The following is a 24,130-nucleotide window of genomic DNA, read 5'->3' on the forward strand; positions in this document are numbered from 1 at the left end:
CTAATCTCTAGGCACCATCACCCCTGTCCTGGTCCCTGGCCATCCCCATGCTGGACAAATTCTCAGCTGTCCAGGTCTAGCTGGTTTTGCACCACAAAAGCAGTACAAAGGACCCAGAATACTCTAGAGACTCTGGCCTAGTGTCTATTTCTAACAACTATTTCTTACGGGCATAAACATACAGGTTTTTTTTTTTTTTACAAGAGATGGGCTTCTGGTACTCTACCTTTCTAGAGATGACTCATCCAAAATGTACACTAGGTTACATCACCACTGCAGAGTACTGCCAAGGTCAGAAGTTTTAAATTTTGTACAATTCTGAAGAGCCATTGTTAGACACAGTACATAAATGATTAAAAGATTAGATAAAGGACCCAATTTTGCGCTCATATACAGAGACAGTCGTTGGTAATGGATTCACTGTACTGAAAAACCTAGCTGCTAATGCTGCCTTACTGGCAGTTGTACCTGGGTTCAGAATTGGATAATCATATAACCACTTATTAACTCAGTGTTGCCCAAAGTGTGGGGCATGCCCCCCTGGGGTACACAGGACTAGCCAGGAGAGGAACAATACATGCCTGAGTCAGGGCATGCAATTGTTTTTATTTTCCTGATGTGGGGCTTGGTTTTCCAAATCCTTACCCAATCCATAGGACATATAGGTAGCACTGGATTCCTAGCCGCTGTACCATGAAGCAGTACAAAATAAATAAACAAACTTTTTATGTTGTATATTAAAGTTTCTGGTACTTTCTCCTCCCCACAAAAATTACGTACACAGAATATGGAAATTTCAAACAACAGTAGTAGCAATAAAAAATTCTGTTTTTCTTTTTTACTTACTTGGTGTTAACTTAATGATATGTGACATTGCTATCAGTGCAGTGCAATAAAAATGAAATGGTGCCCAATGTGCACAGACACTATGGAAATTTCAAATGACAACAGCAACAACAAAAATTATACTTTCTCTTTTCTTTCTTATGCCCTTTGCATTAATTTAAGGATATGTGACTTTGCTATCCATGCACTGCAGTAGAAATGAAATTGGTGGCCAATGTGCCTAGACAGAGCCTTTAAATACAACAAAAATAACATTATACTCCTTTGCATCATGTAAAGGATACATGATGTTAGGCACAAATTTCACTTCACTGCCACATCAGAAATAATGTGCCAGCTGAGAACCTATATTTCTTGTCTCATCAAGAGTAACAAAAAATGTAATTATGGACAATTTTTTTCATCTTTATTCTTTATATAAACATTAAATATCAGGTTTTAAAACAGTTTTACATATATATTAGATTCATATTGTGTTTATACATTTTCCTAAATGAATGCATTTATGGTAACACATTTGTGTCTGATGTTACTCATATAAATAAAAATATACAGTCATTTTATGGGATAATAGGCAAACAGACATCTGCATGCAACATTTCCCTCATTAGATGTTATCATGTTAGCATATTTTATGACTTTGCTACAAAATACAATGTGCTGATCTGAAACCTTCTTTAATATAACTTATGTATGTTAACAACCCAAATTCTTTATTTGTGCTTGGAGACTTGTTTAATAAAGGATTAGTTAACATTGCTGTACCAGGAGGCAATGTGACCTAGAGGAATAAACCTCAAGATATAGTGCTAAGGTAGTGATTCTCAGACTGTGTTCAGTGAACTGCTGGTTGTCCACAGAGTACTTGCTGGTGACCGGGGAGTTGCTGGCTGGTCACAGCAGGCTGGCACTTTCCTAATATTATTTTTCTTTGTAAACAATTTCTGTAGTTGAGATCACATGGGATCCTGAGTGAGAAGAGAGGAGTCCACAAGGGAATCCCTCTACTAAGATTTGGTCAACACTATTAAACAAAGGTGAGAGACCCGGTCTCGAGGAATGCACCCAGAAGGGTAACTTTCAGTTTACCCCTCCTTCTGCCAGTAGACTTGCCATGTGACACTGGGCAAGACATTTAATCTTTCAGCCTCAGTTTCCTCATCTATAACATGGGGGGTAATGATCCTATTTGTCTACCCCATAGTGATTTTATTTGGCAAATTAATGAATGTTTTGCAGCTTTTTGAAATTTTAAATAGTTAAGTATAATTGTACAGTATAAATATAAATGTTAACTATAGTTGTCATTATTAGAAAATATTCCTGAAAAGCAACAGTGTATTGAGAGGCCAGGTAGCCATTGGCAAAATCATGTCAAGGATGCAAGCTGCAACAACAAGAAAAGAAATAGGTGAATACAGCTGATGCTGTGAAATACATCTGGCTTTATAGTATAGACAATCAATCAATCAAGGAATTCGAACTGGTGCTAATCTGTGATAAGAAATCCTAGCTAAAGTTGCATATGTTGCTGGAATGCTGGCAAATCCACTCTCCAAATGCATCATGCATGCCAAACTATTGCACCAGAAACTACTAGGAACACAATCTACAGGTTGGTCAGTCTGCAGGAAGTGCCTGTTCAGAAAGTACTTAACTACGTTATTAGCTGTGATTCATAAAGTGAAATATATCCCTCCCAAACCACCCGTTCTTTTACCTGTGATTGGTCAAATTGTTACACTATAAAGATCCAGGATTTGACAGATGCATACATAACTCAGACGTTCCCCTTTTTTCTTTAATTTCTTAAATCCAGTAGCAAAAGGTTTTAATCAGAAAGGTACTCTTTTCGGAGAGAGTCCTGCCACAGTTTACTAAAGCCTTGCTGTTTGAATAAAAATTATTGGAAATCATAGCTACAGTCATTTAAATAATCTGTTGAAAAGCTATTAAGTTTCCCTGATGCTAGTCATTTTTAAATGGCTCTTGGTTTGATTCATGAACAATACATGAATAGCACATGATTCATATGGCCAATTACTTAGTAAAAATGCAATTTTTATTAAGTGCGTATTCCAGAAGGGATATCAAACTGGGTGAAATCTACTATATCTTGTAACATTTTGGCATATCTTTTTTAAAATAGTTATGCCTTAAGGGTCAACTTTTCATAAACCAAAACTGGCAGAGGAGTTGGGATTTCCACAGAAGATCAAGGAGCCAACAGGAGTTGAAAGATATTATATAAATAATTGTAAAGATCTTGCTATGGAGCAAGTGCTTTTGAAGTTCCATAATGACATTTTGCTCTCAGAACCTGTCAGATTGAACTGAAATCAGAGCTTGCTACTTCATCAGAAGATCTAGAATGTATAAATATTAGTCCTGCTGAGCAACAAATAGACTTAGTATTAATGAGAAAAAAATGAATTGTTCTGCTTAAGCACACAGAACTTACTGCACTGTATTGAGATGTGCAGTAAATTGTTATTAGTATATTGGCAGCAAGGCGGCATGATCCAAAGTAATGCATGTGGAGCTGGGAGCCAAAAGCTCTTGAGTTCTACTCCGGGATTGACTTGTTTTGTGACTTGGGTAGATCTTTTCTCTCTTTAACTCTCTCAGTTGTCCCATCTGTAAAATAGGGATAAGAATATGTTACTGCTTACCTCTCAAGGGTGTTGTGGTGATTGATCAGTTTTTAAGCCTAATTTTTCCAGACTATAAAATATAGTTTCCTATAGTCATAATGATCTGAATGTGGTAATGGCAATGACAATTGCTTTACACTGCATAGTTATATTGTAAGTATGCCAAAACTTCATATCCACAATGGGTATTAGAGTGATATTAAAACATGGGTGAAACAGATATGGCTATTGTTAATTTTTGAAATACATAATATAGTGCAAGCAAATTTATATGTTCAGAATCCAAAGCATTGTTTCTGCTGTGGTATAAAAGAGGATGGATTATGCATTTCAGTGCCTGAGATCTGCTTAAAAAAGAATTCTAAATTATGGTAAGTATTTAAACTGATAAGTAGAGATTTAAAATGGGCCACAATAGGATTAATGAATGAATATAAGGATCTTATTCTAACATATAATTGTAAATAGGTAACATAAAAAGTAATGATACAATTGTTAAGTTGTGCTCAAACTACACCTCCTATAGAATGGTAAGCAGTAAACTACAGTGTTTGAAGAGGCTCTTTTTGATGTCTGTAATGATCTCCAGAAAACCCAGGCTTCAGTAGAATTCCAGTTATTCAATTCAAGAGGTTGTCAAGTGAAAGTTCACCCACTTCTCCAGGACTTGTAAAAATCTGACCTAAGTGATTTTATCACAAGGCTTCCTGCAATTTGTATTACAGTTCATATACCAAAATAGTTCCAGTACAAGAATACAGTATGATTAACATACTAGATGAAGTATACTTCTGGTATACTTTTAATTTTAGTATACTCATATCACACTCCATTTTGGAAAATGATGTTTCTGTTATTGTTGAGTTAATCAGGCCCTTAATAAGTTCAATAAAGCATCAGGATACATAAAATATCTTACCAGATAATCCTCTTTGGAATCCACAGTTCAGCTATTAAGTATTCCTTTCACTAATCTCTGTAATCCTCAATTGATGTAGGTCAGTAAAACAGTGGCTAACCCTCATATAATAAAACTAAGTCTAGATTTCACATTAATTCTTTTTACATTTTTGATACATTTTCCTCTGCTGTTCTTTTACTTGGTAGTATACCAATACTACAGTTCACAGCACCTGCTGGTAGACAAAAATGGAGGGCCTTACTTGTGTCAGCTATGAATCAAGGTACATCAGTCACCTCAAACATATTTAGAAACTATACTGTGAAAATCAAGACTCAGATTGTCTGATTACTGAGATCACATTAGCTCACTAGTGTTTTCAGCCACTGTATTTGCAATGGGTATTACATCTTTGCATGCAATGAAAGTTAACAATGCTGGTCTTATATTGTCCAAAATAATCACTGAGACTGTTTTCTCTTTTTGATTATAGTTCATTTAAGGGGAAAATATTACTGCATGCTTTAACACTGTTTTATGTGTCTTTGGCTGATAGAACACACAAAATGTTTGACTAGGCCCATTTATTTGAGCAGACATATTAAATAATACTTTACATGTGAACATGTATGTCATAAATTTTGTAGTCTCTTAAAAGTAGGATAAATCTGTGTATTTAAAATGGTCTTTGTTCAAAGCCATCTTTTTTCCAAACTGTAATAAAGGAAACTGTGATTTGTGCTGCATGAACAATGCAAGCATCATCATTTTAATGTTATCCATATGGGCTTCTAATAATAGATAAGAGACTACACTTGTATTGTATGTCTTAGAGACATTTAAAACCTTGATAAGGAAAGACTGATTTCATTGGCCCCACAGTTAAAGGAAAGCAGACCCTAATTAAAACAATTCTGTTCTGAATTAACTACTTTGACATGTGCTAATTGACAGTTCCTGTGAAATGGTTCTAATTAAAGTCAATATGTCTTTTTCAATTAAAAGGAAATTAAGAATATACTAATATACATTAACAACTTAATCTGCCTTCAATATCCCATACATCAGTTGCTTTTTTCTCCCCTAATGTTATTGGAGAACCATCTGACATGCATCTTCTACTGTTTGGTTATGGTATCTCATTATTACTCCACAAGAACACAGACAGTGGTGAATATCCCCTAAAGCAAGAAGATAACCTGCATATACTTTAATTTGTGCAGATCCTAAGATCTTGGCTGATTAAGAGTAAACCCACCTTTCCATGGAAGAGTATAGGACATATTTAAAAGGGAGATATTCTTACTAATTGCAAACTAGGGCAAGTGTTCTCAATTAGTCAATGAGCCAAAGCTTTTACTACAGGCCTTAGAGGTAATTAAATACTGCTGGGGAGAAAAGAAGCTGGATTGTGTTTTTCATCATTTGGCCCAAGTAAAGGCAAGGGCTTGATTTGAGAAATATACAACAGAACACATCTTTCTGAGTTTCACAAGTTAATCCATGGTGGAGTTCTCAGGTGGGAATGCTTTTCATTATGTATATACACAAGAGGAAAGTGTGATTGCTGGGTAGGCTAGGGCTTCCCTGTCATTGCCAGTGGAAATACAATGTAGCTGTTTATAGCCACAAAATTAATTATTGAAATGTACATTTGGCTTTATTCCTACCAATGCCAAGGTTTTATTGCTACTAACTTTACTGATTGGAAAAGCAATATTAATAATCTCAGACACCAGTAGTGATTTCCAGAGTATCTACAACATATGCTGAACTATGGGGAAGATTAACATTTGCTCAAGTGGACCATGATGTTGAAAATATTTTTGTTACTGGGAAGAAATTAAATACTTTTGGAGGATTAATGGGGAGGGATGTTAAAAGATGCCTAGATACTGCTTAACAACTCTCTCATATACACTGTTAAGAATATGATCTTAGTTCTGTTATACATCTCTGATCTTCAGAAAATTATAATTCAACCATGAACATTTACTCTGTTAAATTTACCATATAAGGAACTACTATCTAGCCATATTTCACCCAAAACTTGAGTTGGCTGTGGCTTTTTAAAAAGTTATTTATAACTCAGATGTAACTTGAATCTTTAGAAAGATAAAACATCTGGTAAGTCATGTACAGTAAGCTGTGGTATTTTGAAAACAAATTAAATGGCAGAAATTTTGATTTTGTAAAATAGCTTCAGAAACTCTTCCAAGTGCTCTTTGAGAGATTTGTTCCTTATAATCTGTTGATTAAATCTAAATTTAAGCAAGTAACAATCAACCTTTTAAATATTTCATACAATTGAAATAAACAGAAGTTACCAAGTTGCATATTATTCACCCAGTCCTAGCACAGGGCAAAATGTTCAGAACTGGTCTCTAAACTTTTTTCTACAAAATGCAATGGGCAAAACTTGTAATTTTTCTCTACAAATAAAGCTCAATTAGATGCAGTTACTTGATCTGTGTATGAAAATTTTAAAACTTTGTTCCAAAATATCTAATATGATCAAATCATTAGCTAGAACAGCTCCACTTTATGAATATTAAAGTTGCATACTTGGGCTGGCTGCCACTCATTGCTATGCACAAGACTTGGCATCTTGCTTCTCAGGCCAGCAGAGACTAGAAAGTCTATCTTGTCAACACACCTAGCCTTTGTGGTGGGGTTGGCCCAAACTCCACACTTCTTGGCCAGTTATGAGTTGAATTAATGAACTTCAGAGATGTTCTTACCTAGATCACTGGGGTAGTTCATTCAGGATTCTAAAGGGAAGGTTAAAGGGGAAGGAAATTGATTATTCCTCCAAGTTAAAATAAAGGAAATGTAATTACTAATGCTCAGATCCTCAAAGGCTTGAGGTACGCAATTCATTTAAATCAATAGGAGTTAGGTGCCTAAATACTTTGACGATCTGGGCCTACGTTTATTGTGCCACTCTTCCAAGGAGTTCAGTGTGATTGCTTCTGCAATTAAATATTATTCAACCAAACGGTGGCACAACCAGGTCCTATTGCTAATCTAATAATAAAATTACAACATAAACTCAGGAAATTCAAAGATAGAACACTCCTACCTTACATTTTGAAAGCTTTGCACAAGACACTTGATTCCTTGAAACAAAATTTCTCTGTATTTGAGCCCATCAAGTTTCACATTCCAGCATAGAGCCAGTACATTGATGGGACACTTATGGAACACCTACATGAGTTAGTGTTAGTGAAGTTGTGTTAGTGAACCAATACATAAAGCATTTTCCCCTCTGCATTCTTTTCTAGCCATGATCCCAGCATGGTTAGAGTAATCATAGGATCATAGAAATGTAGAACGGAAAGGGACCTCAGTAGATCATCTAGTCCAGTCCCCTTCACTGAGGCAGGACTAAGTATTATCTAGCCCATCCCTGACAGGTGTTTGTCTAACCTGCACTTAAACTCCACTGAAGGATATTCCACAACCTCCCTAGGTAATTTGTTCTAGTACTTAACTACCCTTCTAGTTAGGAAGTTTTCCTAATCTCTAAACTAGATCTCCCTTGCCTGCAATTTAAGACCATTACTTCTTGTCCTGTTCTCAGTGGATAAAGGAAAAAAAATATCACCCTCCTCCTTATAACAGCCATTTACGTAATTGAAGACTGTTATCATGTTTCCCTCAGTCTTCTCTTCTCCAGACTAAACAAACCCAACTTTATTCAATCTTCCCTCATAAATCATGTTTTCTGGACTTTTAATCATTTTTGTTGCTCTCCTCTGGACTTTCTCCACTTTGTCCACACCTTTCCTAAAGTGTGGTGCCCAGACCTGGACACAGTATTCCAGTTGAAGCCTTATCAGTGTTAGGCAGAGTGGAAGGATTATATCTCATGTCTTGTTCACAACATTCCTGCTAATACAGCCCAGGATTATGTACCGCTCTCTCTCTCTCTTTTTTTTTTTTTTTGCAACTGTATTACATTATTGAGTTATAGTTTGTGCATTAAACACTTCTATAAATCGAAGTCCAAATAGAGGCCCAAATCCTGCTGACATTTATCCACAGACTTAGTTTGAAGTGGAACTAGGTGCAATATTCAAGAATGTGCATAAGCGTTTGCAGGATCAGGCCTGTTACCCTTTGCCTACCTAAAATACATCTTGTTGATTCAATTGGATGTATTATTCTTCACTTCTTGTCCTAAACATATGTGTTGTGTTTCCATGTGCCATGCTTCAGCTCAAAGTTGGCTACATTTAATGCTCCCGTTAGGGGAAGAGGAAAATGCAAAAATATGCAAAAACTTTGCAAAGATCCCCTCACACCTTTTTCTAGTTCTTTTATTATCATTATTTCTGTCCAACCCACCTTTCTTTCCCAAGTGGCAGCAGTGAGAAATGGGAATACGCATAACCACATCTACATCCTCAGTGTATAATTTTTAGAATGCTCTGGTATACTTTGGGATAAAAGGAACTATATAAATGTAATTTTTTTGTGTGTGAGACTAAATCTTCACTGCTACTCTTGGGAAATGTCTTTTCCCCCTCCTATATTTGGCCAGATTATTTCATATTTTTTAAAAAGGGGGGAATCATTTATGAAACAAAGTGACTGAAGCTCTGATTCTGCAAGCACTTATGAACACGTTTCACTAGCAGTACAGAAGTAGCCAGACTAACTTCAATAAAACTATTGTGTGCATGTTTGCAGGATTGGAGCCAGGATAACACATTCCTTACTTATGAAATCCTATTCTCCTCATGTAAAAAATTAACCTTTTATTTGACTTGCGTAGTCCTTACTCTTGCAAGTAATCCTATAAAATCAATGGGACTATTTGAATGAGTAAGGGCTATTCACATATGTGAGATTTGCAGGATTGGGCTTTATATCATTATCTTACTGTTATACCAACAGTCATAAAATCTTGAAGCAATATATAACTAAATGATTAAAGATCTGAGTATTAGGGAAAGTAATAAAATTTTAAATTACCTTTCTATGCGTGAATAGCCAGTTGTTGTTCAGTGTATTCTGACAAGGCAGCCCTGAAAGTTATTAAAAATAAAGTAAGACCGAAAGGAAAAAAAACCCACAACTTCCAGATCCTATGAAACTTCCAGATTGCAGCTATCTTTGTCTTTATATAAATAATTAGTGAAGCATTCTTTCTATTTGTCCTGCCTAGTTAGAGCAGAGTTGTTTGTGTGGGGAAGAAACTGCTGTGTTCTTGATGAAAGCCAAGCACATCCTATAAATTCTAGAGTCCAAGGAAAATTTATCTTGGCAACAGGTCTGTTCAAAAAATCAGCATGTGGGACATAGTATGCCCAGGTCCATGCAAGACCCCCTCCTAGTAAGTTCTGTTTCTGGCCGAGTATCTATTCAGCTTTTCCCTCCCTCCCTTCCCCCATACCACTAACTGTACATAGTCACATTCTCCTAGCCTTGAATGCTGTGAAATAGCAATGCATCCTCTATTAATACATACATTATGGAAACATTCTTTTCACTGCTTAAAACAGAACAGATAAACAAATTTTGAAAATATGTTTAAGAACTGACAAACAAAGTAATATGGGTTGTTCTTATGCTAGTGGGCAAACCCAACAAGATATTATTTGACTCCAGGCAACCTTAATTTACATGCCCCATGTCTCTGCAACTGTTGTGAACTGAATATATTTACTTTACATCTCAGATCACCTGATTATAACCACTGTTTGTTTATTTTGTATGTTCCTGGGTGAGTGGTGGTATTTTTAATTATTAAATAGAATTATTATTTCATTAAAGTCCTCCCCTTATCAGGGAAAAGGAAGTAAAAGTACTCTTACACTGAGTATCTTTGTATTTCTATGTCAATCTCATATCGTTGGGTATTATTGGGCAACAGAAGAAATAGCTATAGTTATGTAACATTTCTATTCTAACCTCTTGTATTCAATAGTTCAGACCTTTCTGAAACTTTCACATCTTGGGCTAAACTTTTCCAGGCTTGGTCTCTGTTCTCTGGCCAAAAGAGAGAGAGAGAGAGAGAGAGAGAGAGAGGGTGGTGGTGGTGGTGGTTATTGGTTGGTTGGTGTTTTAAGTTTGAACAAGAACAGTGTTTGCTATTTTTTATTAGAGGGAGAATAGTCCTTTCCTCCTCTCCCACCCCCCTTCCAATAATAAAAAAATTGAAACTTTTATTAATAGTTCTACAACCAAAATTACTAGATGTAGGAAGTTGAAATTTGGCATGGAAATAGCCTCCCGAGAGAATTGCCTTCATGTGTTCTGGTGAAATTTGATTCAGATGTTACTGACTTTTCAGGAATTTTGACAATTGCATGCTGTATACAATTCAGAACCAATTCTCTAGCCATTACTGGAATGACCGGTCTCCTAAAACTAGGTGGGCCCATAGGAAAAATGCTTGTGAATCCGAGTAGTTGTAGAACTCCTGAAGTTCACCATACCAGATCCTCCTCTTTCTCATCTTACAAAGAGTGAAGAAGCCATCCTAACATCTTTGCATAGTATAATTCCACGTGGACTAATCAAGAGAACCTCCAAATTCTTTGCCTCACTCAAATTGTATATATATGGTTTTTGGGCAGAATGTTCTGTTTAGCTCACAAAGTGCATACTAAGGAAGGCGGAGCTGGCTGTATGCCAACTAACATAGCTGCCTAGTGAAAAGTGTACTGAAGGTGTACCCTGAGTGAGGCAAAGAATTCTTGATTAGTCCACGTGGAATTATACTATGCAAAGATGTTAGGATGGCTTCTTCACTCTTTGTAAGATGAGAAAGAGGAAAATCTGGTATGGTGAACTTCAGCTACTCAGATTCACAAGCATTTTTCCTATGGGCCCGCCTAGTTTTAGGAGACCAGTCATTCCAGTAATGGCTAGAGAATTGGTTCTGAATTACAGAATGTACATGACCTACTGCCAACTTGTTATCAAAGCTACAGGGCTTTCAAGTCTTGGAGTGTACATGTCCTTCCCTTGTTTCTCTTTTCCATGTAAAAAGAAACACTTCATACAAAAGACTGTTAATGAGCGTGTGAGATTGTATCAGAGGGGTAGCCGTGTTAGTCTGGATCTGTAAAAGCAACAAAGAATCCTGTGGCACCTTATAGACTAACAGACGTTTTGCAGCATGAGCTTTCGTGGGTGAATACCCACTTCTTCGGATGAGATTGTATGTTTACATTGTTAAACATCAGAAATTAAAAAGTTAAGGTTGCATATGCAGCTTTAACTCAGACCCTTTTTGGCTTCTGTTTTATAATATACTCTTTAATTACAGGAGGACATACTATTCAATATATGATATAGTTTTATCAGTCTAAGCCCCAACCCTACAAATTACAGTGCCCAGCTTTGGTACCAGCATGAAGCCCTGCCGAAGGCAATGGGGCTATGTATAGGCATAACTATCCTTTTGCTTATAAATTTCAGGATTAAGGCCTTTGATGCACATGTAAAGTATCTTGTAGTTCTGTGTATTACCTTGTGCCCCTGAAACGTCTAAGAAAAGTACACATTAAACAGTCCTTATACTTCATATCACAGATAGTATAAAAAGATATAGTAACAGTGAAAAGACGTTAACATGTATAAGCTACCTAAAGTTTGTAGGTAACTTAGCTTCGTAGTTAAATGCCTGATCTACTGAGCTGCACCTAATTACTGTTCTGCTGTGCATGCTTGTGCAGCTAAATTAGCTTTTTAGACTATGTACACACTACAGCTTAAGTAGGTATAAATATATTACTCAGGGGTATGAATAAGCCACCCCCTTAGGTCGACGGAACGGGGTTGGTTGTGTGGACGCAGTCATTTTTAAATCGACTTAACGCGGCTAAATTCAACCTAACCCGTTGTGTAGACCAGGCCTAAGGGTATCTTTTCATTTGGTTTCAGTAAGGCGTGGATCAGGCCCAGTGCTTAATTTGTAATGAAAGAGGTGCCGGGGCTCAAGCAGTTTTTTTTTTTTTACTTTCTTAACTGATGCAGCAAGCCCAGAGGTGCTGGAGCTATGAACTGCCAAGAACTGGCAAGTCCTGACACAAATTAAGCACTGATCAGGCCCCAGATTATTAGAAACACATAACTTGGAAAGAAAAGAACAAATCATCCAATGTCTAAGGCCAAATTTTTCAAATATTGGTGTCTAAAATTTCAACTATTGGTGTCTAACGTTACATCTAAATGTAGGCACCTAAATAAGTGACTAGATTTTCAGGGGTGTTGAGCTCCCACAAATCCTAATGAAATCAACTGTAATTGTGGATGCTCAGCACTTCTGAAAATGACTACTCTTAATGTGCTTAACTTTAGACAACTGAGTTCAAAATTTTTGACATACACATCAATAAAAATGTATTGGCAATGTATACAGGAATGCAAAGGAAGATTCCCACACAGAATGGGTGCACTTAAAAAGTTCATTCCATTTCTATAGGCATTATTGATTCTCATGTATTCCCCATTTCAAGTATAGTGAATACTGCTGCAACCAGTAATGTCTCTGAAGTCCAACTACTGTATGCACTTAAGACAGTAGGAAAAATACTGTGTGATATTATACTAGAGAGACAAGGTGGGTAAGATAATATCTTTTAATGGACCAACTTTTGTTGGTGGAAGATTCAAGCTGCACATAGATCTTTTTCACATCTGGAAAAAGTAATGAGTATCACAGCTAAATACAAGGTGGGACTGTTAAGAATGCATCCGATGAAGTGGGCTGTACCCCACGAAAGCTTATGCTCAAATGAATTTGTTAGTCTCTAAGGTGCCACAAGTACTCCTGTTCTTTTTGTTAAGAATGAGGTGTTCAAACATGTTGCAGGTGACCAGCTAATGTGAGGTGAGCAATTAACACTTCTGCAGTCACAGGACAAAGGAGGGTTAGTAGGTTACAAACTGTTGTAATGAGGCATAAAACCAATGTCTCTGAGCCCAGGATTTTTGTTGTCTAGCAGAGTTATGAATTTAATTTTCCCATGTTTATCTTTTGACGGTGTTGTGCACGTTTCCTTTGAGAATGTGGCCTGAGAAATCGGATTTGGAGTGATTTGTGAACAGTGTTTGCCCATGGGTGATAGGGTCTTTGTCTTCTTCTATTGTTTTTCTGTGTGGGCTCATTCAAAAGCATAGTGATAGTCTAGTTTCACCCACATAGTTGTTGGGGCATTTGATGCATTGGATGAGGTACACCCCATGTTGTGATTGGCATGTGTAGAACCCATGGATCATGAAAGGTGTGTTGTTGGGGTATTGATCATCATAGCAGTGGAAATATGTCTGCAGGTTTTGCATCTCTTATCATGGCACAGTCTGGTGCCACTTTGAATTGTGGTCTGTGCGGAGTTTGTTTCTAATGATGAGTTTGGAAAGGTGTTGGACTGTTTGAAGGCCAGAAGGAGGGGTGGGAAAGTTTCTTTCAGGACATGGCTCCATTAAGTATGTTGTTTGCTGATCTTCCGTATGGGTTCCTGTGATAGGTGACATATGGGCTGTTCGTTCAGTGTGGGGGAGGGAGGCTTGGGTGTTTGTGGGTTTTGTGCTTGTTTTTGTTTTTTTCTGTATTGAAGCAAGTTCTCTCTGAATATTTGGGTGGCCTTTTTCATTATGTGATCTATTTCTCTGGTGGACTGTCCATGTCTGCTGAAGGCAGTTTTAAGTGTGCTAAGGTGTGTATCCAGACTTTCTCCTCAGAGTATTCTGTGGTATCTGATTGCCTGGCAGTAGCTAACTGATTTCTTGGTGTGTCTGGGGTGGTTACTGGATCTGTGGAGGTAAGTATGGTGATCTGTGTTTCTTGCATATTGTTATCTGTAGGGTTCTGTTGCTGAAGCTGATAGTGGTGTCCAAGAACATTGATGCTACTGTGGGAATGTTCCAAAGACAGTTTGATGGATGAGTGGTGGTTGTTGAAGTTGTGGTGGAAATCTATGAGGGAATTTAAGTTGTCTGTCTAGAGCATGAAAATATCATTGATGTATCCCAGGTGTATTGTTGGTTTTGTGATGCATTTTTCCATAAATTCTTCCTCATAGTGACCCATGAAGAGGTTGGCATATGGGGGATCCATCCTAGTACCCATGGCTTGGACACCGTTTTTGATGTTAAATATAATGTTGTTATGGTTGAGGATGAAATGGATGAGTTTTTGGCAATGTGTTTGGGGTGGATATCTGAGTATTGCCCATTGCCTTGTAGATATTTGAGGCAAACAGGCTACAGAAATACTGCACACAGGATACAGCATTATTAGCTCAAAGAATACTACATGGCCATGTAACTAAAAACTAATATACCCCAAGGAGGGCAGATTTAAGGTTGTACACTTAACTTTAAGCTTGTCAATGACACCTCTAATTATATAACGTGACCCATTATCACATGAATTCAGATATAACACAGGAAAGCAGCTCTCCGGGGGAGTGGGGCTGCATGCTCCAGCGGATCAAAGCAAGTTTGATATAATGCAGTTTCACCTATAATGCGGTAAGATTTTTTGGCTCCCAAGAACAGCGTTACATCGGGGTAGAGGTGTACTACCTTTTGTTGTTTAACCTTGCAACTATGGCCTTGCAACATGATCCATGCAGGAGTACCAACCCTGTGTCCCACTGAAGTCAGTTGGATGTCTGTGCCCATTCACAGGTGCACCAGTCAGATTGCAAGACTGGGCCTTAGTGTTCTCTTAACATAGGACCTTATTGTCACTGGTGTTGAAATCAGTGGGACTACTGGTGTGAGTACCCTCTCATGAATGAGAATAAAGGATTTGCCATCTGGCCTATAGTGTTTTGTGTGGAATGTATATATCCATACTCAAATGCAGAGTCTGATAAATAGAAAATAGGCACCATTTATGCAGAGTTCTCACATACTTGTTCAAAAAGCAAAATGTACTTCAGCCTAAAGCGTATGTGTATATATATAGAGAGAGATTATATCTCATTTGTGCATTCATGCAATAAATGGTGTCAATTTTCTGAGAATAAATCTCAAAAAGGAAAAATTACATTGTAACATGTCTTACACCATTTTCTGAAATGTAGGAGCCTGACTCTGAAATATAGCACTAATTGAATAAGTGGGCTGTTTAAAATTCATTTCAGTTCATTTTCTTCTTTTTTTTTTCCAGTAAATGTGTTCAATGGAATTCTTACAATTCACTGGGACAAAAAGTCTTCCAAGATGCCTCCATGATTAGAGGGAGAATTCTAAAAGGCTGTGTTTTAAGGATCAGTGATGTAAAATGACACAGGTAAATGTAGGCTGGTTATATTTTAAAGTATGCTGCGCACAGTGTGTGTGTCAGGAATGCTGAAGCAGGAAATGGCTTGGATTGCAGCTGAGACATTATGTTGGGTTTGTGTGTGAAAGGTGAGCCCTCCCAGCCCTTTCATCACCATGACTGTGATTAAAACACTGCCTGCCTGGAACTAAGTGTAAGGTGTGCATTCTATTCAACCAGCTGCCAGTCTTTCAGTTAACTGCTTTGCAGGTTGTGAGAGAAGACATGTTCCTGTTTTCAGCACATAGGCAAAAGATCGTGCTCTGGCAAATTAAACTGGATAGAAAATTGAGCCTTTTCTCTGTTTATGCTATAGCTTCCTCTCTACATCTGTTCATACTGTACAAGTGACAACAAGAAGATCTGGAATTACCACACTTCTGGAAACTTCTTTTTCTACTACTTTGCATGCACACAGTTGAGTGTGATTAAGAAAAGAAAAAGATCTATTGCAAAGCATTACTTATATATTTGAATCATGCACAAACGTATGTGGCGCACACACCAAAAGGAAACAACTTACTTTTACCTGTGATTCATGAGATGTGAATGCTACACAGAAAACATCTGCAGTTTTAAAGAATCTCCTCCACTGCAAGCAGGGATAAATGCAAAATATTTTAAAAAGGTCCTGAAGAAGCAGTCACAGGTGGCTAGGGGAGTTATTTTCAAATAATGAAGGTCTTCTAGATAAAGAACCTATAAACAAACATAGGTACCAATGCTTGAATTAGTACAGTCCGAATTATACTGGGTTAAGAAAATATCCAGGAACAAATAAAAATCAGCATTTTTAATTTACCAACACTGTGTTGTCCAGAATTCTGTACCTTCTGCTATTTTATTTGTATGCTATTTTAAATGCACTGAATTGGCAAACAGTCAAAGTTTGTACTGAGAGGGATAGTGTTAAAAGGAGAAAAAGTAAGAGGCACTGGAAAGCCTCATGAAATAAAGGTTCTGGAATTATACCACATGAGATGAAGAAGATGGGGGCAGGAAGGTTTCAGTTTTAACTCTAGAAGATGACCGTAGAATTGTTATTACAGTGAGTTCCTTTGAATCTCCTCTGTGTTTCTTTTCACAACCATAAGAGGAAGGGAGAGAGATAACCAGCAGGAAATGGACAGTCACTGCTGTGTCAAATAGTACTGGAATTCGCCATCACATCTGGCTAGTCAAACATGAATGGTGTGGCGCTTACTCTCATGATTCTGAGGAATTTTAATCGTTTCTGTGACTGAGATGTCTGTATAATAAGAATAAGATGTGTGATCATTCTGATGTTTGTGCATCTTTGTAGCCTTCCTATGTTTACCATAGCAGAAGAGTTATTTTAAGGATCCAGTGAAAATAATTCTCCTTCCAGAACTCTACCATTGTCCTCTGACCCCAAATGTAATAGTTGCAAAATACAAAAAACTTTCTAGAAAAAGGAAATACAAGACTAAGGGGGGAAGTGAATGGTTCTGAATTACTGAAGTTGTTTTTCTAGGTTCTCAGTGCCATGTCGGAGTCTAGTTCACAGAAAGATCAACCATGATAGAATCTCTCTTTAGGGACTCAATCCTGCATGGTGCTGAGCTCCTGCTGCAAGATGCCGAATGCCTCCTGCGAGAAAGCTGGGGATGCACAGCATTTTCCAGAAGGCTCCATATACAATCACATTTTTTATCAGGGTTACTGTTTTAAGTATATTTTTATCATATTTTTCTGGTGCTGCCTTATGGCTTGCTCTATGAGACTACTTGGTATCCTCACCCAAAAGATGTCATGGTAATTTAACTTAAAAGAATAATATAATTCAATCAAGAATGTAACTAATTTTTTCAAAGCTATAAATTATAAAGTCACTTCCTCATTAGGGTCATCTTGGCATTTGCTTTTTCCACCAGGCTTGTTGATGTTCTTAGGGATTTTACATGTAGAATGAATGCAGAAAGGCAAATGATCCACAGTACAGATCAGAGATGAGCATTTTACCCTAAATTTCCTAGCACTGCCTGTTGGAATGATTGATTAGTCTTTTTGTAATGTGATAGACTTTCTAGTCCAGACTAACCTTGCTTGTATAGCAAATGCAATAACTGTTGAGCACTTACCTCTTATGCCTTTTGTGACCATATTGATTTGAGACATTCATGACCTTTGCTGCCTTGCACAAAGGACACCAAAACCAAATTAACAAATTCCTCCTGAGGTAAATTCGTTTTGCACATTGGGGGTGAAATCCTGGCCCTGTTCAAGTTAAAAGGAGTTTTGCCATTGACTTTAACAGGACCAGGGTTTCACCTTTGGCAGCTTGACTTTTTGTGAACTCTTCCACTGCAGCATAGTATCTTCTTAAAGAGTGGAAAAGGGTTAATGTAAGACGCAAGATTCCCTCCAAAATTTATGTATATGTTGTATATAAAGTGGCTCTGTACCTTCTTTTTAAAGTATATTGATCTTTGATAAGGTCCTAGTAACTCCAAAGATACTAAAAAGTATCGTTATGAGTTGATACTGATTTATGGCCCAATCCAGCTTTCCTAGCATGCCCAAAATTCTTCAAAAGGATTTCCAGGGGCTTTAAGGAATACAGCAACAAGCTGTTATATGCAGCCTGTAAAGGCTTCTCAGGTGTTATCATAAATGTAGTGCCATTACTATCTCTTGAGGATTTTCAGTATTGTCTCTACGGAGACACTTAGGTACTACAATGACAGGTGTCACCATAAGAATCTAAGTAGGTGGATTATGTTACAAGGACTTTGCTTGCTCACAAGAAATATCATGGAAAGTACCTAACTATACAAAATATGGCACCATGGGATAAGTTTTCAACCTGCTGTCTCCAATTGTGCATATACAAAATTGTCATTACACATAACATGGACTCACATTTTATGGATACAAATACCAGTGCATGAACTTCAACCTTTCTAACACTGCATACATGCAGGTAGGAGCATTTGCAAAAGTGTGCATTTAAGTTGCACCTATAACATATAGATGCATATATGTGCACTCACAAGTTTTGCATTTGCACAAATAGAGCACAGGCACAGCTGGAAATTCAGTTCTGTGTTCTGGTGCAGTATCAAAAGCTTATTTCTGAAGGACACTGTGGAGTCACTTAGACTCAAATTATATACTAAGAAGGGGAAAGGAAGAGCTATAAAAAATGAACAGAAATAATTAGGAAATCTAAATGAACATGTAACCCACACACCTTCTGGGTGTGGTGTTCTGTCCCATCTAGTGGCACCAAGACCAATTAGAGAGAGAGAGAAAATGAGTTTGTGCTACAGCCTTAGCTAACAAGCAGTTGGCTTTTAGCTCATGCACTAAGCTCCAGAGGTCCCAGATTCAATTCTGCCCACAGACGACTGGGGTCTGTTAGCATCGCAAGCACTTTTCTTAATTTACACATTTTCCCCCAAAGCATTAGAAAACTAAGCATGACAGCATTGTGCACATGTATGAACCCCAGAAAGTGAAACTGACTAGTCTAGTTTCTCTTTTCAAGTTGAGTGACATGCAAAGTAAATAAATAATGAAGACGGTGAACTACAAATTTTAAATTCTTTCAGTGTTAATCAACTGTGGGGTTAGTAACATTGGCAAGTATTGTTTTAAATATGGGGTTTTTTACCTTGACATTGTCCATTTTAAGAAGATTTGAGTGGTATAAATGCCCTGTGCATCTTTTATTTTTTATTTAGTAGTGAGCATCTTTTATTTTTTATTTAGCATAGCTGTATATCCATCCACTTCTGTTTTCACATCACTGACATTTTATGTTTTACCAGAAGAGCTTTCCTCAAATATTTATTTAAATGAATAAAACTAATTCACTTCATCTTCATACACTCCCCATTTCTGTTAACTTCCCCAAATACACTAGCAAATCTCCTTTCCAAGTACCAGTTCTTACAAAAAGCTTATTTTCAAGTTTGGATGCTCAAACAGTTATCAAAAGTTAATCTGTTTGCTTTATTGTATATTTAAATTGTGGATTTTACTTTGATGTTCAAATACAAAAATGTTGGTAGCTTTGGTTAGATATATGCCACCCAATCAGGGTACACCAACAATATCACACAGCTTGTATAACTAACCAAGAAAGTGCTAACTTTTAACAACTTCAGTGAGCTGCTCAGAACGATCTGCAGACCAAGAATTGTTCACTGAATAAATTTGCGCAACTCCACCCACAAATAAATTGCCCCACCTCCATTATTGAGAGAGTTTTGGTCATGCCAAGCAGGCAATAGATATCACAAAGGGGAGAGGGTCCCTTAACAATCTGGCCTCAGGAGAAGGCAAGATGATCTGGACACTGCCACACCTAATGGCTGGTTAATCCGCATTAGTGGGTTCTTACTGGCTCCCAGTTCCCTCTTCTCCCCACTCCTGGAGGCATGTATTATTCCTCTCAGGCACAAGAGCCCAGTGTTTGGCCTCCTTTTCATTCCCCCATCTTTCCCTTCAGGAAATGGAGGGCAGTAGGGTGGTGAGTAGGGGGTCTCAACTAATTTCTGTTTGACATCTGAGGCATTTTCTCACAACCCATAGTGCATTCTTTGTTTATTGCCTTCTCTCAGCACCCAGGAGGTCTGGCTGTGGGGAGGGTGCCATTTGGAGTTATATAATAACATTTGCAGGTTTTGGAGCAGGTGACCTGCTAGCAGGAGTCAGTTTGTGGAGTGGGGGACTGATTTATGGCAGATGGCATTGGGCCTGGCTTTCAGTACTGCTTGGTGCAGCAGAAAGGGTTGTGAGCATCATTGTCTCGTGCAGGTTAAAGCATCCTTCATCTGGACCCTCATCTTTTTCATAAGGAATGGGACAGAGTATATCAGCTAGGGCCAGATCCATGTTTTAATGTGCTTTGGTGTTTTTGAAGATGCTACCAGGCACCTATCTGCATCTTTAGATGCATGCATGCCTTTGACAATCTGGCCCACAATAACTGAAACTGCAAAGGCTAGGAGTTATACAATTTAACTGCCATACTAAAATGTGATGGTGTTAGTTTAAACTGTATCATACTGTATGCAGTGAAAAATGTCTGGACATTTTAGTTTTATATTGATACTTGTTTCCTATTTCTACCATTTCTTTACTGTACAGATATGAAGCCTAATCCTGAAAGCCCTTACTATGATCATGATGTGCATAGTACCACTGCAGACCATTGTTTTGTCTATGCTAAGAATGTTTAGCAATTTTTCCAATGCTGATGTAGTAGCTCCACCAATGCTAGCAATAGCTCTGCACAGCCTAGGATGGCATGCCTGAATCCACTATGTGCTAGACCAATGACAGGAGAATTGCTAAAAATTCTCAGTGTACGGAAAGCCTTTGACTGCAGTGCAACAATTCACATGAAAAAGTGTTGATGCAGTTATTCAAAATTTTCACTTAGCTTCAAGTGGTATAATTTTTGTTCCCAGGTTGGATGATTTGTGCAACAAGCCAACATCGAGGTGAATTTTAAGTTGTCTGTGATTAAAATTCACGTTTTGAAATTAACACTCTGATTGACTAGATATGCAATTCCAAATCTGCTCCAAACAGGACTAGAAATAATAGTGGTAAAAACACCTGCACCTAGTCTGCACTAATATGGATGATGGGATGAACTGCACCCTCAGCAAGTTCGCAAATGACACTAAAATGGGGGGAGAGGTAGATATGCTGGAGGTAGGAATAGGGTCCAGAGTGACCTAGACAAAGTGGAGGATTGGGCCAAAAGAAACCTGATGAGTTTCAACAAGGACAAGTGCAGAGTCTTGCACTTTGGAAGGAAGAATCCCATGCACCACTAAGAATCCCATGCACCATGCTGGCTAAGCAGCAGTTCTGCAGAAAAGGATCTCAGGATTACAGTGGATGAGAATTATGGATATGAGTCAACAGTGTGCCCTTGTTGCCAAGAAGGTGAACAGCATATTGGGCTGTATTAGTAGGAGCATTGCCAGCGGATCGAGGGAAGGGATTATTCCCCTCTATTCGGCAATGGTGAGGCCACACCTGGAGTACTGTGTCCAGTTTTGGTTCCCTCACTACAGAAGGGATGTGGACAAATTGGAGAGAATCCAGTGGAGGGCAACGAAAATTATTAGGGGGCTGGGGCACATGACTTACGAGCAGAGGCTGAGGGAACTGGGATTATTTAGTCTGCAGAAGAGAAGAGTGAGAAGGAATGTGATAGCAACCTTCAACTAACTGAAGGGGGGTTCCAAAGAGGATGGAGCTAGGCTGTTCTCAGTGGAGGCAGATGACAGAACAAGAAGCAGTGGTCTCAAGTTACAGTGGAGGAGGTCTAGATTGGATATTAGGAAACACTATTTCACTAGGAGGGTGGTGAAGCACTGGAAAGGATTACTTAGGGAGGTGGTGGAATCTCCATCCTTAGAGGTTTTTAAGGCCTGGCTTGACAAATCCTTGGCTGGGATGATTTAGTTGGTGTTGGTCCTGCTTTGAGTGGGAGATTGGACTGGATGACCTCCTGAGGTCTTTTCCAACCCTAATATTCTATGATTCTATGTTTTCCACAAGTGGAGTTGCATTGGTCTTGGGACCTGAAGATTCCCAGACTGTGGTATGTGTCCAACAGTGGTACATGACCTTGATGTTCCATCCATTCATTTCACAACCATTTTTAAGTAAGTGGTACATGAACCAGTAACATTTGGGTGCCATTGGTTAAGCCATTAGTGGGAGAATTGCTAAAAGTTTTCATTGCAGACTCAACCCATGGCACCCACTTGTGGAAGGATTGCAGGATCAAGCTCATGCTGTGGTGGCCTAAGGTTCTCTTGTTCTACAGCATAATTTTCTGACATTCTAGCAATGGACACATTTAATCAATTGCATGCACGTATATGTTGGCTAATAAAGGAAGATAGATGAGGTGCTGGGTTATAAATCAATTGAATAGTTCAAGTGATCTTTCTCACAAGGATATTGGACTTGGTGATAATGAAATTCAGGCACTCCCAATGGTCACCTGGAAATAAGACTCACCACAGGCATCTCATTGGGTTTTTTGTTTGGTTGGTTGGGTTGTTTTTTTGTTGTTTTTTTTTGGGGGGGGTGATTCTTTACAGAATTCCCCCAAACCAAAACTGTGGGGCAGTTAGCCAGCCTACAGTTTCACACCTGCCACATATGAACATATCATGAAGTTCTGTGTTCAGTGACAGTCAAGCATCTATAAATGTACATATGAAAAGTCCTGCCTCCACTGAAGAGGGGGATTGGATAGTTTTTGTCTAGGAAAAAATCACAAAATATTATTAAATTCCATTTAGTGGGGTTAAGGGTTGGGAATAAGACATCTTAAAGCTGATAGCTGAGACTTCTAAATTACTTGTCACAAAAATCACATCTATGTCTTTGTTTTCCTGCGATATCTGAATGTTACATGAAGAGCATGCATAGTTCAAGAGAGCTATTGGTCTTTAGGACACATTCAGGGCAAACAGAAAGGCTGATCTGTTCTTCAAGGTTTTTGCTAAGGGGTGAGTTCTGGAAGGTATGTTTGGGGCAATGTGGAGCATTATTTATTAACCTGGATGCGGAGAGACATCCTAGATGAAGACAGTTCAGATCCTGCTGGTTTATTTTTTGTGATTTTTCTTAATGGTTTTTCACATACATATGCTTAGGCCAAACAGATATATACAAATTTAAAATCCAAACACATTTTCACACACAAAATGTCAGAAATCAGTACAATTTTGGGAGGTATTGCCAATACTGAGGAGGACCAGAGTATCACACAAGAAGATCCTGGATGACCTTGTAAACTGCAGTAATAGAAATGGGATGAAATTTAATAGTACAAGTTCATGCATTTAGGACTAACAACAAGAATTTTTGCTATATGCGAGGGGCTTATCAGGTGAAAGCGACAGAGGAAAAGAAAGACCTGGGTGTACTGGTTGATCACAGGATGATTCTGAGCCCTCAAGGTGATATGGCCATGAAAAAGGCTAATGCAGTTCTAGGATGCATCAGGCATAGGTGCTGGAACTATGGATGGTGGGGGTGCTGCCTCCTGGCTTGAAGTAATATAAACATAAACATCGTTCCAGCTCCACTGGCCTCAGGTCAGGTATTTGCAGTAGAGACAGGGAAGCGTTAGTTCCATTACACAAGGCTGGTGAGACCTCATCTGGAATACAGTGTGCATTTCTGGTCTCCCATGTTTAAGAAAGATGAATTCAAACTAGAACAGGCACAGAGAAGGGCTACTAGTGTGATCTGAGGAATGGAAAACCTACCTTATAAGAGACTCAAAGAGCTTGGCTTGGTTAGCCTAACCAAAAGAAAGCTCAGGGGAGATATGATTGCTCTCTATACATACATCAGAGGGATAAATACCAGGGAGGGAGAAGAGTTATTTAAGCACCCATGTGGACACAAGAACAAATGGGTATAAAC

The 24,130-nt window shown here is 38.2% G+C and overlaps 2 long non-coding RNA genes across 4 annotated transcripts in view; one reads left to right on the top strand and one right to left on the bottom strand.

The window, feature by feature from the left end:
• The window catches only part of LOC120408642, a 50,121-nt gene that overhangs the window by 604 nt on the left and 25,387 nt on the right, over positions 1-24,130 (top strand). The window contains exons 2-4 of one of the 2 annotated variants that reach the window (XR_005600840.1): positions 1,797-1,883; positions 15,539-15,661; positions 16,008-16,226. This is a non-coding gene — a long non-coding RNA (uncharacterized LOC120408642). Of the gene's footprint in view, positions 1-1,796; positions 1,884-15,538; positions 15,662-16,007; positions 16,227-24,130 lie in introns of those variants that run through there. The other variant, XR_005600839.1, reaches the window with a different exon arrangement.
• Positions 1,257-24,130, bottom strand: part of LOC120408643 — a 32,913-nt gene continuing 10,039 nt past the window's right edge. For both annotated transcript variants that reach the window (XR_005600841.1, XR_005600842.1), the window contains exons 3-6: positions 16,221-16,390; positions 9,382-9,434; positions 7,143-7,172; positions 1,257-3,483 (exon numbers count right to left, since the gene is read on the bottom strand). This is a non-coding gene — a long non-coding RNA (uncharacterized LOC120408643). The remainder of the gene's footprint in view (positions 3,484-7,142; positions 7,173-9,381; positions 9,435-16,220; positions 16,391-24,130) is intronic.

Source organism: Mauremys reevesii, linkage group 6, assembly GCF_016161935.1.
Source record: "Mauremys reevesii isolate NIE-2019 linkage group 6, ASM1616193v1, whole genome shotgun sequence".
NCBI lineage: Eukaryota > Metazoa > Chordata > Testudines > Geoemydidae > Mauremys > Mauremys reevesii.